Consider the following 6,231-nt stretch of genomic DNA (forward strand, 5'->3'; position numbering starts at 1 on the left):
CAGCTCAACTTCGCAACTTCGCTTCAACAGAAGTGTAATTAGTAATGGCGTAATGGCGTTATACCATGTCGCGCTAACAAAGTCGGCTATCTTCCCGAAGGGGGTCTTCCACAACATTTGGGTTGGGGTGTGTGCCTCGGAAATGTAACCACTGGGATAGGTTTTATTCATAGCCTTATCTTGCTTTGGTAAATATGCAATGAAAAAAATGAAAGACCTTGCTTAAGTCATAAAGTCTTTTTTGAAATCCCTTTTAAAACCTTTCCCAAGAAAAAAAAAACACCATCAAGGTCAAGAAGTCTTTTTTGATGTCCCTTTTAAAATCTTTCCCAAGCAAAAAACAAAAAGATTTCCATCAAGATCCGTTCTTTTGCAGGTCTTCGCCCATTGGATACAAGCTAATGAAGGGAGCTTAAATAAATAAAAAAAAACACGTAACAAGATGGATATATTTTACGGTCAGCTAGGTTTAATGTCAAATCTTAAAAGCTCTTCTCGCCCTTAACTTGGTTCAAAAAGGAAAAATAAAAGGTTGGACGGAAAGAAATCAATGGAGTTCAACACAAAAAAATTGGAGTCCCTCTGCGGGGGGCTGAACGCCATGTCCTTCCAAACAGAAGCTCGGAAATGTAACCACTGGGCTACAGGAGGACTCCTTGAAATAGGTAGCACATTTAACGGTACCCATATGCACATGAAATGTAGGTTTTATTCATAGCCTTATCTTGCTTTGGAAAATATGCAATGAAAAAAATGAAAGACCTTACTTAAGTTATGAAGTCTATTTTGAAATTCCTTTTAAAATCTTTCCCAAGCAGAAAACAAAAAATATGTCCATCAAGATCCGTCCTTTTGCAGGTCTTCGCCCATTGGATACAAGCTAATGAAGAGAGTTTAAATAAAAAAAAAAAAAAAAAAAAAACACGTAACAAGATGGATATATTCTACGGTTAGCTAGGCTTGATGTCAAATCTTAAAAGCTCTTCTCACCCTTAACTTGGTTCAAAAAGGAAAAATAAAAGATTGGACGAAAAGAAATCAATGGAGTCCAACACAAATATGAAAAAAAAAAAAAAAAATTTGGAGTCCCTCTGCAGGGGGCTGAACGCCATGCCCTTCCGAACCGAAGCTCGGAAATGTAACCACTGGGCTACAGGGGGACTCCTTGAATTAGGTAGCAAATTTAACGGTACCTATATGCATACGAAATGTAGGTTTTATTCATAGCCTTATCTTACTTTGAAAAATATGCAATAAAAAAATGAAAGACCTTGCCTAAGTTATGAAGTCCTTTTTTAAAACCCTTTTGAAATCTTTCCCAAGCAAAAAAGAAAAAAGAAAATTCCATCAAGATCCGTTCTTTTGCAGGTCTTCGCCCATTGGATACAAGCTAATGAAGAGAGCTTAAATGAAAAAAAAAGGAGCAAGATCGATATATTTTACGGTCAGCTAGGTATAATGTCAAATCTTAAAAGCTCTTCTCACCCCTAATTTGGTTAAAAAAGGACAAATAAAAGATTGAACGAGAAGGAATCAATGGAGTCCAACAAAAATATATATAAAAAAAATTTTGGAGTCCCTCTGCAGGGGGCTGAACGCCATGCCCGTCCGAACAGAAGCTCGGAAATGTAACCACTGGGCTACAGGAGGACTCCTTGAAATAGGTAGCACATTTAACGGTACCCATATGCACATGAAATGTAGGTTTTATTCATAGCCTTATCTTGCTTTGGAAAATATGCAATGAAAAAAATGAAAGACCTTACTTAAGTTATGAAGTCTATTTTGAAATTCCTTTTAAAATCTTTCCCAAGCAGAAAACAAAAAATATGTCCATCAAGATCCGTCCTTTTGCAGGTCTTCGCCCATTGGATACAAGCTAATGAAGAGAGTTTAAATAAAAAAAAAAAAAAAAAAAAAACACGTAACAAGATGGATATATTCTACGGTTAGCTAGGCTTGATGTCAAATCTTAAAAGCTCTTCTCACCCTTAACTTGGTTCAAAAAGGAAAAATAAAAGATTGGACGAAAAGAAATCAATGGAGTCCAACACAAATATGAAAAAAAAAAAAAAAAATTTGGAGTCCCTCTGCAGGGGGCTGAACGCCATGCCCTTCCGAACCGAAGCTCGGAAATGTAACCACTGGGCTACAGGGGGACTCCTTGAATTAGGTAGCAAATTTAACGGTACCTATATGCATACGAAATGTAGGTTTTATTCATAGCCTTATCTTACTTTGAAAAATATGCAATAAAAAAATGAAAGACCTTGCCTAAGTTATGAAGTCCTTTTTTAAAACCCTTTTGAAATCTTTCCCAAGCAAAAAAGAAAAAAGAAAATTCCATCAAGATCCGTTCTTTTGCAGGTCTTCGCCCATTGGATACAAGCTAATGAAGAGAGCTTAAATGAAAAAAAAAGGAGCAAGATCGATATATTTTACGGTCAGCTAGGTATAATGTCAAATCTTAAAAGCTCTTCTCACCCCTAATTTGGTTAAAAAAGGACAAATAAAAGATTGAACGAGAAGGAATCAATGGAGTCCAACAAAAATATATATAAAAAAAATTTTGGAGTCCCTCTGCAGGGGGCTGAACGCCATGCCCGTCCGAACAGAAGCTCGGAAATGTAACCACTGGGCTACAGGAGGACTCCTTGAAATAGGTAGCACATTTAACGGTACCCATATGCACATGAAATGTAGGTTTTATTCATAGCCTTATCTTGCTTTGGAAAATATGCAATGAAAAAAATGAAAGACCTTACTTAAGTTATGAAGTCTATTTTGAAATTCCTTTTAAAATCTTTCCCAAGCAGAAAACAAAAAATATGTCCATCAAGATCCGTCCTTTTGCAGGTCTTCGCCCATTGGATACAAGCTAATGAAGAGAGTTTAAATAAAAAAAAAAAAAAAAAAAAAACACGTAACAAGATGGATATATTCTACGGTTAGCTAGGCTTGATGTCAAATCTTAAAAGCTCTTCTCACCCTTAACTTGGTTCAAAAAGGAAAAATAAAAGATTGGACGAAAAGAAATCAATGGAGTCCAACACAAATATGAAAAAAAAAAAAATTTTGGAGTCCCTCTGCAGGGGGCTGAACGCCATGCCCTTCCGAACAGAAGCTCGGAAATGTAACCACTGGGCTACAGGGAGACTCCTTGAATTGGGTAGGAAATTTAACGGTGCCTATATGCTTATGAAATGTAAGTTTTATTCATAGCCTTATCTTGCCTTGGAAAATACGTAATGAGAAAAAAGAAAGACCTTACTTAAGTTATGAAGTCTATTTTGAAATCCCTTTTAAAATCTTTTCCAAGCAAAAAGCAAAAAAATTTCCATCAAGATCCGCTTTTTTGCAGGTCTTCGCCCATTGCATACAAGCTAATGAAGAGAGCTTAAATGAAAAAAAAGAGACAAAAAAAAAACACCTAGCAAGATGGACTTATTTTACGGTCAGCTAGGTTTGATGTCAAATCTTAAAAGCTCTTCTCACCCTTAACTTGGTTCAAAAAGGAAAAATAAAAGATTGGACGAAAAGAAATCAATGGAGTCCAACACAAATATATATATATATATAAAAAAAAATTTGGAGTCCCTCTGCAGGGGGCTGAACGCCATGCCCTTCCGAACAGAAGCTCGGAAATGTAACCACTGGGCTACAGGAGGACCCCTTGAATTAGGTAGCAAATTTAACGGTACCTCTACGCATATGAAATGTAGGATTTATTCATAGCCTTATCATGGTTTGGAAAAAATGCAATGAAAAATATGAAAGACCTTTCTTAAGTTATAAAGACTTTTTTGAAATCCCTTTTAAAATCTTTCCTAAGCAAAAACAAAAAAAAATTCCATCAAAGTTGGTTTTTTTGCAGATGTTCGCCTATTGGATACAAGCTAAACAATAGAGCTTAAATGGAAAAAATAAAAACATAACAAGATGGATATATTTTACGGTCAGCCAGGTTTAATGTGATATCTCAAAAAGTGTTCTAACCCTTAACTTGGTTCAAACGGGAATATTATAAGATTTGACGAAACGAAATAAATGGAGTCTAACACAAACATAGGCACGCAAGGCGTGCAAGAGTTATTTTTTTGTGAACGATAAGTCTCGGAGATAGGAGCATTCATGGGACTGTTTACAGTAATGATTTGGTTGATTTGACAAGTTTTTTTGGTTGCGATGTACAATGTACAGCAAGAAAGAAACTGGGAGTTTATGCTGTACATACGATGTTACATCGGTAATGGTAAGATAACTAAATAGTAAGCCATAAAATGTTTGACTGAACAAACTACAGTAATCTGACACGTCTCCAGATTAATGTAGATACCATCTTATTTTCTAACAGGCAATTTTATTCGTTCTTTGATACAACCCACACTGTGATTGGTCTGACACGCGCACATGCATAACTCCCTCACTCACCGATCACGTAGCCCTTCCCCCCGGGGGGGGGGGGGGCACTCCCTTATATGGGCTATATAGGTCTGTGCGGCCCCGAAGGGTATGGTTTTTCAACCGTTTTGGTCATAAATAGGGTATCGATTTTAGCTGATTTTGGCCATTTTGGTCATAAATAGGGTACGGTTTTTGCACTCTAGCCTTGATATGGGTATGCTTTAAGAAGAAGCCACTTTTTCATCATTATCGAAAAGAAAATCAACAAAAGCCCTTCACAAATTTATATGTTTACGGTAATTTAACATTGGTTTGAACTAGGGAGCTAATTATAACGCAGGTCTGAAACAGGGTTTTGATTTGAGGGTCAGGTCGTAAATAGGGTTTCGAATTTTTGGTCAGGTCATAAATAGGGTAAGGAATATCGCAGATTTTGGTCATAAACAGGGTAAGGGTTTTGGGAAGCGGGCCGCACACCCCAACCAATTTTTCTGGGAGTACCCCCTCGGGAACCCTTCCAGCCCCCAAGAGGAATTTTGCTAAAAAATACTCAAGTTAAGAGAACTTTTCTTATTTTATACGAGTAGTAAGTTTACCCTTTTTACACAACACAACGCAACAACACTACTTCACCGAAAATTTAAAGAAAGAGAAAAAAACCTCTCTGACACGTTGAAAGTCTGATTTAATTAAACTGCACTTTAACTTGGTGCCACACAGTCTTCAAAGAACATTTGAACAGTTTTCATACTTTTTACCTTTAAAAATATCGGACTGAAAAGAATGTCATAAAATGCTATAAAATGCTACTGCAGAGACGTAAAAACACTCTAGAAATGAAAGCTTTTTTTTTGTTTAATATCCTGGGAACAATAGCTGATAACTTGTAAGCTCTAATTGAATTTACTCCCATATGAAAAACAAGAGTGTCAAATTACCCATTGTAACTAAAAAATAAAAATATCTCGTTATATTTGCATGCAATAAGAACAAAACAATCGTTACCTGCACTTACTATTGTAAACGTTAGAACTGCTTCAAATCTAAATAGTCTCGTCTCCTCTAAAACATGTCCTAAGAACTAGAACCGACGATTCGTGACCTTTAATTGAATTAACTCCTTGTGAAAAACAAAAGTATCAAGTTACCCTTTGTAATTAAAAATAAAAATATCTCGTGCCATTTGCCTACTACTCATGAACTGCTTCAAAACTCAAGACTCATCTCGTTCATAACTAGCCACCATTACACTGAAAATTATGCATTCTAAAACAACCCAACGTACGTATGTAACTGTCACACTCCCCTCCAAACCGGACTAAAAATCACAAACCAGCAACATACACGTCACTCTTTATTTTTCAATTACCAAAGTCCTTGTGTTTATACATACCTTGTGTTTCTCACGTACCATTTACCTTTACAACAAGAAATTTGATTGGCTGTTCATAGTAGATCCAATCTGATTGGTGTGACATACATACATCTCTCACTCACTCCCTCACTCACTCACTCACCCATTGACCCGTCCATAACATACCCGACGCGCCGACTAAGAGGTATTTTTTTTTACAAAAAATAACTCAAAAATGAAAAAAATCGGAGTCACCTTGAGCCACCTTAAAGCCTTTTTTGTCATTAATCTTTGGATATTGTCCTTCGGTGGCATTTTCAAAATAAAAATAATGACAAAACCTCAAATGAGGCTTGAAACTACTGTTACAATTGATGTTTAAAATCCTTAAAAATCCAAGCAAATGACTCTCGCACATCATTTTGTTTCTTGTTCATGTTCATACCTTATTATTCTTGTACATTTTACATACT

The 6,231-nt window shown here is 36.2% G+C and overlaps 1 protein-coding gene across 1 annotated transcript in view; it reads right to left on the bottom strand.

Moving 5' to 3' along the window:
• The window catches only part of LOC145495918 (zeta-crystallin-like), a 163,477-nt gene that overhangs the window by 82,822 nt on the left and 74,424 nt on the right, over nucleotides 1–6,231 (bottom strand). The gene's annotated exons all lie outside the window — the stretch shown is intronic.

Source organism: Orbicella franksi, chromosome 1 (assembly GCF_964199315.1).
Source record: "Orbicella franksi chromosome 1, jaOrbFran1.1, whole genome shotgun sequence".
Classification (NCBI taxonomy): Eukaryota; Metazoa; Cnidaria; class Anthozoa; order Scleractinia; family Merulinidae; genus Orbicella; species Orbicella franksi.